Source organism: Lissotriton helveticus, chromosome 3_1 (assembly GCF_964261635.1).
Source record: "Lissotriton helveticus chromosome 3_1, aLisHel1.1, whole genome shotgun sequence".
Lineage (NCBI taxonomy): Eukaryota > Metazoa > Chordata > Amphibia > Caudata > Salamandridae > Lissotriton > Lissotriton helveticus.
Genome location: NC_136061.1, coordinates 1,924,780,971 through 1,924,794,907, shown reverse-complemented (window position 1 = coordinate 1,924,794,907; position 13,937 = coordinate 1,924,780,971).

Here is a 13,937-nt window from a genome sequence, read left to right as displayed (position 1 = left end):
TCTGAGGTGTTCCCAATCACACTGTAGCAGGTGGGTCTCCTGAAAGAGATTTGTGTCACAGCTGGACTCCTTTGACATAATTGCCCTATTTAAAGCATTGTGAATTGTGGCCTTCTGTCTCTATTTTGTGTGTTTTCTCTGAACTGGTTGATGTAAATTTCAAGCCTACTGGGAGGTGATCCACAGCTTTTTACTGCAAACCTATTGATGACTGACAATGGTAAACACACTTGGTGGTATTGGATAAATAACCGGAGCAGTACATGCACTTTCCTGTGCACTGTGGGTGAAAAGCATACCAGCCCCTGGCAAAAACTGATCAGAATGTCATAGGCGGTACCTTTCTTTTTGAGTGTTTTGTGGTGTGGGTGCTGTTTATTTTGCAGTTACAGTACTGCTGTTAGCTGTTTGATGGGCACAGTAATTGTCACCCAAATTGAAGGCTTTCCTAAAAAGGGAGAAGATGATCGTGTTTTTTTCTACCTAGAAAGTGTACTTCTCAGTCCCTGCCAAAGAGACCCCATTTTCCCACCCAGGACTGTATTGCTTTGATCTCCTAGTACATCTAGCCCAAAGCCTGCTTACCAGGCAATAGCACGTGTGGAGCCAGAGCACAGCTGTGTGCCCTTACCCCTTCTGAAGGAGTAAGCAGAGCCAGGAAACAGGTCCAGCATTCTAAACAGTAGATTGCCTGGGATGTCTGTACCTAATATATAACATAATGCAAAAACAACAATTGATGGACAGAATGTAGAACAATGTCATACATTCACCCCAGTATAGAGATCTGGGCCTAAATCCATTGTTTTTTTGCACTCCACACCACCCCAGTTCAGACATGACAATGCATCTGGGGGTGAATGTTTGCCATTGTGCAACATTCCGTCCATCAATTGTTGTTTTTGCATTTGTCACCCCGAGTGGGACGGGTATGCTCAGACATGAGTCCGGTGCTCTCCATGCCACTGGAATTAAGCTATCCTGGCTGAAGACGGCTGATAGCCAGAAACCGGTCCTAGGATGGTTGATTCCGGTCCAGGGAAGACATGGCTTGGCAGTTCGGTCTGAACTGTTCCCATGAGGCACAGGGCCAAGACTGATTTGCATATGGCCATGTCTGAACTGGGGTGGTGTGGTGAGCAAAATAACGATGGACTAAACCCAAATCTGTGACTGTGGGTGAATGTTTGCCATAGTGCAACATTCCGTCCATCAATTCAATTGTTGTTTTTGCATTAATATATAACATAGGTCTTTTAGTGAGTACTCTATTCCTCTAACTATTTTCTATCGGAAAGCCTAGGAGGAGGTAGTTTAATTATCTTGCCAGTAATCTGAATTTCAAAGGTACCAGCTCATGTGATTGGATTCTGGTTTTCTTCAAGTTCCACATCTTGTATACTGCTCTCCTCTGGCAAATATTTTTATTTCCTTCGGACCTCCGCAGTAGCTCACTGTACTTGAACTGAGGAAGGCACAGAGCACTTACAGCACTTTGTATTACTGTGACCCTTAATGCCAATACTAAGCCTAATATTGCAAAGCCATCCAATTTGTTGTACATTGTAATGAATGAGGGGAACTCTCCTGAGTGGAGAGGATTTGTGTCTGGATTCATGGGCCAGACATGATGCCCAACTCACAAGGACCTGCTTCGAGGACCTTCTAGTAAAGAAACAGGATTAGAAGAGAGCCTGGCCAACTACTGTGTGTGTGGACCAGATGAAAAAACACTAACAGTCAGCATAGATAAATAAGAGAGAAGTTCAACCAAGTACTTGCTTAGTCAACCATCTCGCATGCCCTGCTTATTTTCTCTCCCCTTGTACCCTCATCTCTTGCAGGATAGCACTTGGTAAGCTTGGCTTGTGTTTCTGGTGTGTAGGAGCAAAGATTGGAGGATGCAGGATGCCCTACTGTGGTGTCGTAGTCAAAATATTGTCTTACATAAATATTGTTTCCTAAATATTGTTTCCACAAATATTACCCAGTTGGAGTAAATAATAGAAACTCAACACCCAATGAGACAATATTTTTGTAAATTATATTTAGGTCATTATATTTATGCCAGACTATATTTCTTATTGCGGAGTTGTGACACACAACCTAGGCCCCTTCTGATCCAATGAGGAAGATTGTCCCAGATTTCTGTGTGTTCTCGCACTCCTTATCTATCTGCCCCAAATAGCTCGGTGACAGCCTTCCTTTCATCAGATACTCTTCGGGTGACTCTTCTTTGACATATGTGCCCCGGACATTTCAGAACTTCAGAGCAGTCTGCACTTTGCCCCAACCTTTCAATCGGGATACATGTGTCCCAAATACCTGAAGCCTTTTAGCAACTTTAATGAACTGGGTTCAGCATTTCTTTTAGCTGACTTGTTCGTTGAGATTTGAGGTGTTTGCAAACATTGTGTTCTGCAGCCCTGAGCCTGCCTGCTGAGCTAGGTAGATGCTATTTATCTGTGAGCTTGCAACACTGCTGTGATAATACCCCTTTGAAGTAGCAATTGCTAGAAAAGCCTGATATTTGAGTTGCTGATGACCTGTATGGATATGAAAAACTCCCATTTATCTTCCGTGAACAGCTGTGAGTTAATAATAAGGGGGATGATTTAGAGTTTGGCTGGCAGAGTACTTTTCTCCCGTGTCCAAATTTGGAGCTGTCCGTCAGCACTGCGGACAACTTTAATCATTGTCAGGTACGGCCTTCACTGCGGTTCTTGTCAATGTGTTAAAAGTTTGACAAAATGACTGTAACATCTGTCGCACTTTTAACATGTCTGCCTTTCAAAAACAAAACCCCATGGTGTGAGGGTAATTTGAACAGTTTTGTTGTGCCATGCCGCCACGTTTTTCATGGTGAATAATCTCCGATGACCCTTACTCAGTAGGGCTGTTGGAGGAGTATGTCACTGACGGAGATGGAGTCGTTTCTGTCCCTGACATACTAAAGGTCTGCTGCAACAAAGTAACCTCTATGCCAAACTCTAGTCTAAACCAGGCCCTATTTCAGAAAACCGAACCATAGTCCTACACTTATGTCTAGCAGGTCACTACAGGTAATATGGGCCACATAGTTTACTGTCACTGTGTCATCTGTGCCTAGGGATGATAGTCTATAATAATAACAACTGCAATTGTATCTTGAGCTCAGAATGTGATTGAACCCTTTTCTCTGCTTTATTAGTGACTATTGTTGCTAATCTTTTGCTTTTTAGTTGAAGGCACTTTTACAATCAGCAATGATACAAGTTAAAAATGTATATTTCAATGTATTTACCTTGATTTAATCACAGATATTTGTCTTGGCAAGTCAATGCATGTTTGGCTATCCTACAAATACATTCTAGAGGCTGAATAAATAAAAACAAATTAGCAACACAGCCCGATGTATTTCTTGGCAGTCGGGCTGTCTTTCCTCCGTGATGGAGGTTCAATTTTTGAAAACAAAGAAATATTTGATGAACATCCTGGCTCAGAAAGAACCAACAGCAAGTTTATGGTTTCCGATTATTGGAGATATGACGTCAACTCTCTGTTTGGTACTTTGGTACAGATTTCATTTGAAGGTCTTAATTAATCACTTCCTTATGTTGTGGGCTCTAAAACCATAACATTACAACATCAAAGTGAAGATGACTCCTCACATTTGATAATTCAAATAAGCACAATAAAAACAACATATTTTAACCACACAGGTTTTGGACCCTGAATGGAAAAGGGGACTTTACAAGCAGAGGGCACTCTCTAGGAGAAGAGTAATTCACCCTGTTGGAGGGACCTGGGGGCAATTCATCTGACTGTGCTCTGCTTTACTTTTCCTCTGAAAAAGAAGGATGTGTTAGTATGAATGTACAAAATAACAGATAAGTCATAGGTAAACAATCAAGAAGGAACTCATTCAAAAGCTCTGTTTCCCATTTTTGAAGCAGTTTTTCAGAGAGCAGAGAAACATCTGTTTCTCTTTCCACAGTACATATCCAGGGGGTGCCGAATAGTGTAGCAAACCAATAGTGAGCAGGAGCTTTCCTTCTTGCCATGACCGTCAGTTGGATTTCATTTTGTTCTTAAGAATCTGTGAAATGTGGGGGGATCCAGTGATAGACTGGGTTGCCAGGCAGTAGAATGTGCTTCTCCCTGTTTTCTGCTCAATGATGAGGGAAGAGAGAGTTTGGAATCTGGGTGCTTTTTCTTTCCTGTGGGTTCATATAGGACTTTCACACATTTCCTCTGAATGTGAAATTTCTGAACAGGATGAGGAAGGCGAAAACACAGTTATTCTATTGCTTCTTTCAAGATCTATGGACTTCAGGTTTCTTTAGTGACGCAGATGACAATGGATCCATATTGGATTTTAGAAACTGTTCCATTTCCTCTGATTGTTTTCTCTCTTCTCTCAGAATGGTCTTCTTCTGCTCCTCTCAATGGCATGGACATTGAGCAGATTGGCTAGCAGTAGAAAGGCATATTGATATTGTTATCTATTGTGATCCAAGTGTCTAGTAAACAGCCAACTCTTAAGATGCATTCTCACCATTGAGAATCATTCAGGAAGTGTGTGAAAACAGGGATTTGAAACTGTTATCGTGTGAAAATATCAATGGTTTGTCTTTTCCCTAGAATGGGGTTGCTCTGGGTTTAAAGGTGGTCACCTTGAAGAGTCAGTGGGCTTCAATTAAGGCTTTCCGAGGAAATGTGGATGATGTAAAGGATTGTGAATCTTTGGATTTGTGTCTTCTTAAAGGTTTCTTTAACCACTTGGCTGCTAAGGTACATCCCCCTCTTCCCATTGACTTTCCATTGAAATCAATGGAAACTCCATGACGAGTTACCCTTGTCATTAGCACTGAAGGGGTTAATGTACTCTCTAGTTCCGAGCTGGGATCTGTTGCTAGATTTGGGAAATTTCAGTAACCTTTCTTTTGAGCCAATACTTTCAGAGAATTTGAGACTCCTTATCTTGATGTTTCTTTTCTGAGAGGTAGGCTCTCTTTTTGCAAATATCCTTATATCAGAATTGTTCCTGATAGTATAGTTTTCAGACCTGACCCATCTTTTGAACCTAAGTTTGACTCTTCTTTTCGTATGAATCAATGGATTATTTTACGTGAATTTTGCACTTCTCCTACTTCACCAGAAGTGGTTGCTCTTTACACTCTGGATGTTAAAAGAGCTTTGACCATCTAACAGGATAGAGTTTTTTCTGTGACGAAGACAGATACTTAATTGTTAATTTTAGTCCAGGGAAGAGGGGAGGTAAACCATGAATTCATACTCTTGGTTTTTGGACAAAGTCTTTGCTCGTGCTTACCATGTTTATGATCTTCACTGCCTATTAGAATTTAAGGGCTGATCCACAAGGATTACGGCTACATCTAGGGAAAAATCTGAGTGCTTCTTTACTGTAGATTTGTAGTAATGGTAACTTGTCAAGCCCTTCAACTTGTGTTAATCATTATAGACATGATGGTCAACAGGAGAATGTTTTGGCATGAGGGTTCTCTATGCTATGAAGTAATATACAGATGGGTTAATTCCGTTCTAGTTGTTGCAGCAATCAATATTGTATGGCTATGGTGATTCCAATTGTCCTGGGGTGTAACCTTGGTATTTCTCACTTTGTAATGGAAGGAACAAGGAAGGGGCAATGTTTCATTTACTTACCAGTAAATACATTATTTTAAGTCCATATTACCCTGTTCTGACCATTACAAACCTTCTCCTACTAGCTGTGCTTCTATGTTTAGTTGTGGGCTGTAGCTTTAGCACCACCACAAAATATGCTAATGTGAAGCTTATATTACAGCTAAAGGACAAAGACCCACCCCCTTAACTCAGATTTGTATGTAAATGAGCTTCAGCTTACTGAAAGCCTTCCTCGTAGCCTACACCAGACAGAAAACTTGCAGCTTTAGGACAGCTTTCATTATAGCCTCTACCACAAACTAATAGCAGATTATACCACAACCTAGATCATATCCTATGGAGTTTGGAATCTTGATGCCAGTCAGCAGAATGCGCTTCTCCCTGTTTTCTGCTCAATGATGAGGGTGAAGAGAATCTGGATGCGTTTTCCTGCCTGTGGGGTCAGGAGATTATATATGCCTTTCTCGCGTTTTCTATGATTTTGAGATTCCTTATCAGGGTGAGGAAGGGAAAAGCCACAGTTATTCTGATTGCTTCTTTTAGGCCTAGGTCACAGCCTATGGAGTTTGGAATCTGGATGTCAGTCAGCAGAATGTGCTTCTTCCTGTTTTCTGCTCAATGATGATCTCCCACACCCATGTCCTTTCAACCAAATATTTTTAGGGTTTAATTTAATTGTTCCTGTGTAGAGTAGAACATGAAGCCCATTGATACCAGCATCTTAAACACTATCTCCCATGTACACACACAGTCACTTCCTGGTTTGAATAGCATATGGCAGACTGCGTAGCACAGCAAGGTGCCTCGATGAATAACGAGCTCTTTAGAAGTATAAACTAATTTTAAATTAGAGTAATTCAACTGTGTTTACATTTGCAAACTGCTCCCATTGACAGAGAAGCACACTGTTCAAACATTCCATTTTGCAATCTTGTTATGACAATCTGGGCAACCACATCCCTGGCCAAGAATGTTCCACATCTGTCCCAGAATTTCCTATCACTGCAATGAGAACTATAACAAAATGTCCCAATGTCCTAGTATCAAATGAACACTCCCTCTTACAAACATAGACCATTCACCCATTGGACTAAAGGTTCTGAGTCCAATTTGAAGGACTGACCGATGGCAAGAGAGAGCTTCAGACCAGTTCACGAGTGAAGACAGGCTATTGTACATCTCTGAGAACTACTCCTTAATTTAGATATAATATGAAATAGTTCACCTAAAATTATATTAGTGTATTTCATCATGTTCTTTAACATAGGAAATCAATTCATTGTCGGATGAAATGCAACCGAAACTTTGCTAAAATCCTTAAGATTGGTTTGTGCTATCATTTAGGTCAAGCTTTAAAACGGTTTGGTTCAATGTTTTAATTGTTCTTGATAATAAACAACATTCATGCATAGTACTCAAACGTGTAGCTATCGATCTAGCATACAGGCTCATAGACAAAATACCTTCTATACAAAGTAAATGAATGCTGCATGTTGGTGTAAGTGCATCATGTTTCAGTGCTGTAGATTCCTTCCTGATAGGTGTGTGCTTAATCTACTTTAATGGACTTGTGTTATTTGGGAGATACAACATCATTTTGGCGACGACTGATGGTCCAGCCCCCGCCAACTGCTTACAAGAAAATCCATGGTGTCCGATCTTACCACACCGCAAATTCCACATTTTCTACAAGGTGTGTTTATTTAAAATTCACATGCAACAACCATAAGAGGAACTCTGCCAGTTCGTGAGTTGAGATTGTGCATTTGTGTTGTTTCTTCTGCAACTCTACAACGCTGTGCTTTAATTACTTTTAAATTGTTTGCAACCGTCATTCCACGCGCAGTTTTCATGAACACGAGGACGAGTGTTTCACGAATCTCCACCTGGGTTCCACCGATTGCATTCCTTGCTTATTAAATGCCACAGCGTCTCAGCGTCTCAGCGTCACACTGCTCAAATGTACAAGATCACGCTGCGTGATCCCAGTAGCCATCTTTGTTTTATTTTTTTCTTACTCATCAACAATTCCAAGTGCTCACTTCATCAATAGTACTGTTCATCCTCACCAACGATTCTAGCGATTTCAACTGATTTTTGAAGAAAATCCAGCGGTTGGTTCTAGCAGTTTCCATAGTGCTTACACATCGCAATAAGAAGTTTTTTTTACTTATATATTTCATTACTCATTATTTAGTGTGGCACAGTTGTTTAATACTAAATGGAAGGAAATTCCAGCACAACCTCTGTAGCAGCCAACTCTGCACAAACCTTGAGTGTCAGCATTACCCTCAATACCCCCAAATAATTCTTAACCAGCCCAGGGGAACCTAATGTAAAATGGCTTGAGTGGAAGGAATACTTTGTTAATTACATTGCCACTCTTGAAGACAATAGTAGTGTCATGTTCCCAGAGAGGAAAAAAAGAATGTTAATGCACTGTTTACGACCTGAAGGTCTCAGGGTATACAATCAAATGCAGAAATTAGAAAGAAGTGGTGATTTAGATGTTTTCAAATGTGCAATAGCTGACCTTGATTATCACTATTCACCAGCTGTATGTGTAGCTGTATCCAGTCGCATATTCTATAAACGTAAACAAGACATCAATAAGTCAATTGAAGATTACGTGTCCTTCTTAAAACATCCAGCTATTAAATGCAAATTTGGTTATGTGCGCCAAAAACAAAGGTATCCAGGACAGGCTGTGGATTGAGGGTGAAGCGAGTCTCAAGGATATCATTACATTGGTTAAAAAAGGTGAACTTTCTGAAAGATATGCTAAATCTGTATCCCTTTCCATTGAGGCTATATCTGTTAACAAGATCAGTGACAATATAAGAGGAATGACTCCTACTTACAAACAACATAGGTCATATCAAAATACCAACCCGAGGAAGGAGGAGAACATCACCCAATCAGGTTTCCTGTGTTATAGATGTGGAAGCACATCACATACTGCAAGATTTGACAGATGTCCCGCCAAATCAGCTAAATGTCTTGACTGTGGAATTATAGGTTATTTCTCTAAAGTTTGCAGGAAGAAACCTTTTAAAAAGTCTTGTGTCACCTGTATTACAGATAATGGTTCAGACTTAAAAGATAATAATGATGATGATGATGAATCTCCTGAGAACTCTGACATTATTTCCACTCATACAATGAAACATGTTGTTGTAAATATTACCGGTGGTGATAGTAACACACCTTTATGCATGATTTCATTTGGTGGTATAACTCTGCAGGTTGCAGCAGATTCGGGGTCTCCGATCACTATCATTGCTTGATCCATCTGGGATGACAAATTTGGAAACACCATTGGTTCTTACTTGAAGCCTAGTGATGTAAATCCAGAAAGCTTTACTGGGCAAAAAAATGAAATTCTGGGCTATAGATCTCTCATGTTTAAATTTAATGGTAGAAGAGCGTTGTGCGAACTATATGTAGCTACTGATGGACCTTCTGTACTAGGGTGGAAGGATCAAAGTTCACTTAATATTATCTTAGATCCTAACAGCCCTGAACAAGTTTTAGTTACGTGTGATGCTGAGATTACAAAAAAGTGGTTTTGGAAGAATTTCCTAAGGTTTTGGTGGTAGCATTTCACACACAAGATCCTGGTCAAACCCAATGCTGTTTCCAAAATTCACAAGGTACGCCACATTCCCCTAATCGTACAAGATGAAGTAAAAAAGGAACTAAAAAAATTCCAGGATGCTGATATAATTGAACTAGGAGAGACTTCTGACTGGATTTCTCCCATCGTGATTGTCAGACGTGCCAATGGGGAAACTGTGTATTGATTTAAGATATTTGAATGATAATATTATAATTGATCAGTTTCCTCTTCCTAGGTTTGGTGAGATGCTTTATTAACTAAAGGTGCCAAATGGTTTTCAACCATTGATCTCTCCTGTGCATATCAACACATCTCTCTGCATCCTATGAGTAAACATTTTACCGCTTTCTGCACCCCCTTTGGTTGTTTTCAATTTCGCCGCATGCCATTTGGGTTGGCATCCGCAGCTGCGGTATTTCAAAGACTCGTGTATGAGTTGATTGGTGATATGCAGGGAGTAGTGTTTTTCCCGGATGATATCCTGGTTATGGGAGCTAACAAGAAAATTCATGATGAACATTTAAGAAAAGTGATGAGTATACTACAGGACAAGAGAGCGGCAGCAGAACTCTCCAAATGCAGATTTTCAGAAAAGAAGGTTACTTAATTGGGACAATAAGTCAGTTCTTTAGGCATCACAACTAAACCAGTTTGGTGAATGCCAAATTTTGAGGCTCCTGCACCCAAGTCAGACCTCAGATTTTTCTTTGGGATCGCAGAATTGTATTCTAAGTTTGTAGATATGTTTTCTGAAAAGACTCATGTCATGAGGTCCCCACTTAAAAACAAAGTACAATTCACTTAATACACTTAGTGTGCTTCTTGTCAACAATCTTTTGAAGAGATAAAGAAAGCAATTGCTCGGTTTCACTGGGGGCGTGGCCAGCGACATGGCGGAGTAAGACGTGCCTCTGCTCGGCTCCCGGCTTACTGCACAAATACGTCGTCAAACTAATGCCAAAAACTTCCTAAACTTCACCAACTCGAAACCAGAGAGACTCCGACAACCTGGCAGCCCGACCCGACAGAAATCCTGCGGAAAAAGGGACTATAATCGGCGTCGAGTGGGATACGTGGGCTGATGCGGCGAACCCGCGACAAGATGGCGACCGGGCCCGCTCCTTCATACTAAGTGGAGCTCTGCCCGGATCAGGGGCCGCACTGCCTGCGGACCCTCCTCGTCCGCGGATCCGGTACTGCGGCCCAGTTGAAGGAGAAACGGGCGTCCCCATCCGTCCACGCCCAGAGGCGGCTGAGTGGAGATCCGTGACAGAGGGTGCCTGCCGGGCCTGACGGGGACCCGGACAGAGACTTGCCGCTCGCCTAAGGCCAGAGAACGTGACGAGCAGGCTGGCCGGACCTGCATCTACTTCCCCCCCTCCCGCCCAGTCTGTCACCACCATCGCAGGACGGGGGGAGCCTCAGGCAGCCCCGACGGGTGCCCGCGGCTTGTGACGTCACCAAGAGGGTGAGAGCTAGGGACGCACTAGAGAGCACCGTGGATGGGCCTTGATCGGGCCAGCGCCGACCCTCTCGATACACCGGCCCGGACTGGTTGCTCCCCCCTCTCAGTGGGAAGAGACATGAGACACTTGGGCACCCGCTGAGGCTGTCGACCGCCTGAGGGAACCGCCGTGGGAGTTGCCTACCTCCGACGCTCTCAAGAGGGGGGCCTTGATACGGACGGCGGCTCTGCAAAGAAGAGGGAGTCAATACCCAACTCCATCGACTCTCAGGCCACACTGAGAAGCTCCGGCTCAAGCCCAGGGCCTGTCATGGGGAAAAGGGACCCAGCCCGAGGATGGCCAGGCAGGAAACAATCGACAGCTACGCTACGACACGGTCACAGAGGGAGATGGCCCCGGCACCGCCTGGCGCACGCACGGACACAACCATAATTATGGAGGCAATCCAGGCCTCAAGGGCAGATATCCAAAACTCTAGAATGGCACTTGAGACAAAAATAGGCGAGGTGGGCTCAGAGGTCCTCTTGCTGCGCCAGGACGTCCGGAATCTAACGGAGAGAGTGACTGCCACTGAGACCAGAATCAACGAGACGGAGGATTCCCTTGCTGCACTAAATAAAGATATGGCGGATCTACAGGCGTCACACAAACAGTTGCGGTGGAGAGTGGACGATGTCGAAAACAGGGCAAGACGTAACAACCTCCTCTTCGTGGGTTTTAGAGAGGGTATTGAGAAGACCGACGTAGCAGCATTTCTCCGCGATTGGCTAACATCGATGTTTCCACAGGCCAAATTTTCGAACTGCTTTATCATAGAAAGGGCACACAGGGCCCTGCTTATAAAACCTCAGGAGGGAGCGAGGCCACGGCCGATCATCGCCCGTTTCCTTAACTTTGCAGATAGGGACCACATCTTGAGGGAGGCAAGGAAAAAAGGGGAACTTAGACTGGAAAATACAAATATCATGATATTCCCGGATTATAGCCAAGATGTGCAGAAACAGCGCCGTAGTATGATTCAGTTAAGGCAAAACTGCGGGAAATGCACATGTCCTACATGTTGCTCTTTCCGGAAAAACTGAAGATCTTGTACAAGGGCAGATCGCACTTCTTCAGTCGCCCGGAGGAGGCCTGGCAGTGGTTGGAGGAACGACCCCTGCTCCGTGAAGCAGAGGAGGAGGGACGTAGGGTCCGCTTCGAAATGGCGGCAGCCAACTTCCGGAGAAGTCCGCCTAAGACGCAACGGTCCCACATTCCGAGGATGAAACGCCACACACTCTCCCCACCGGATTCGGAACGCATTGCATCGACCAGAGGTGAAAGGACCGAAACGCAACCACGGAGGAGAATCCGACGCCGGGTAACAGATTCAGCAGCCTGGTTCATCGCACTGTCGAAGAGATGGAAGAAGAGGCAGATGCACGCTCATCAGACCTTGAGGAATCGACAGATAACTCACTGCACCCTTTGGTCGCGGCGATCCGAGAGATGGAACAGGGGGCTACTGGAGGTGTGGAGGATCGCGACCTGGAATCACAAGATTCCCACTCGTGAGGAAGTATGGAACTGGTATCCGGAACTGCAGTAATCCACTGCCGGAGACACACAAGTTACAATCACCACTTTTTGAATACTGCTTGATACTATTGTTCTCAGGTTGACTAGGTGCCACCGTTAGTGGCCCACGGGGCAGAAGAACTCGTCCTGCCACTGGCTGGACAATTAAGCTGGTGGCGGCCTAGACTGGAGCCCTAGTGTTCTTCTAGTTGGGGTGGTTTGCGGGAGGGCGACAGACCTTTACCGCCCAAAAGTCCTGTGCTTTATTGGTTACAAGTATGGGATGGACAGGAGGGGAAGGTGGGGAGGAGGTGGTGGGGGTCGGGGAAGTTCGGACAGTTTGCTGGGGGGGATTCTGGGAGGGGGTGGGGGGAAACTGTTGATTGTTCACAGTCGTGTTTATTACTGCAACATTCTACACTCATACACCAGGAAACACCCACGCTATCCTGTTAACACATCAGAATGGCAAGTACATTAGATACACAACCGACTGACCTATCCAGATTCAGCGTCCTGACCTGGAATGTGAATGGTCTCGGTAACAAGGTTAAGAGAGGACTAGTAAACGCATACATAAAAAGAATAAGACCTGATGTAATTTTCCTACAAGAGACGCACCTCAAGGCCATTATCCTAAAGACCACTTCTCTATTCTGCATCACACGCACATGGGTGGATCCGCAGGGTACTTGCATTGGAGTACAAGGGACATGGCGTAGACGCACATACACACTGGTATCGGTATATGCACCCCCTAAATTGCAGGCAAATGCACTCAAGACACTAGCGAGCATACTTCTCGAATCGGCCGACACCATTCAATTAGTGGGCGGTGACTTCAACGATGTTATGGATAGGAAGCTGGATCTCTCAGGGACGCCACCCGCCAAGACTACCCAGACACCGCTTGCCCAGATGATTTCCACAAATGGTCTGACAGATGTCTGGAGGTGGCTACACCCGGGACAGCTCACATACTCCTTTTACTCAGCCCCCCATAAGGTATTCTCGCGACTGGATTATATCTTTATGTCCAGACAAGACTTGACTACAGATTCGACTGCAGAATACAGGGCGAGAGGAATCTCAGACCATTTGCCTCTACTAATCAAAGTAGGTCAAAGACGCACCACGACAGGTGCCACCTGGCGATTAGACGCTTGGGAACTTAAAAACCGAGCGGTCCTGAAGGGGGTACGGGCGGACGCACGGGTATACCTGGCTGAAAACGAGGGAATGGTTGACTCAAGAGTAATCCTCTGGGAAGCCTTGAAACCGGTCATGAGAGACAGGATAATGAGTAGAATAGGAGAGGAGAGGAAAAAACTTCAGGAAAAGGTAGCAGGGACTGAACGGGCCATAATAGACCTAGAGAGAGAGCACCTGATCACAAAATCCCCCATCGCCCTAAGGAAACTAGTAGATACACAACGCCACTACAGGGACCTAGTGACAGATGAGGCTAAGACACAGAACCTGGCCACTCTCCACCGCCTGTATGACGTGGGGGACAAGTCAGGCAGACTCTTGGCATGGCTTAGTCGGAAGGAGCGGGCAGCGCGGTGGATAGAACACGTTCAGGGTATAGATAGACGGTGGACTTGCCCACACAGATGCACACATCGCTGAGACCTTTGCTGCTC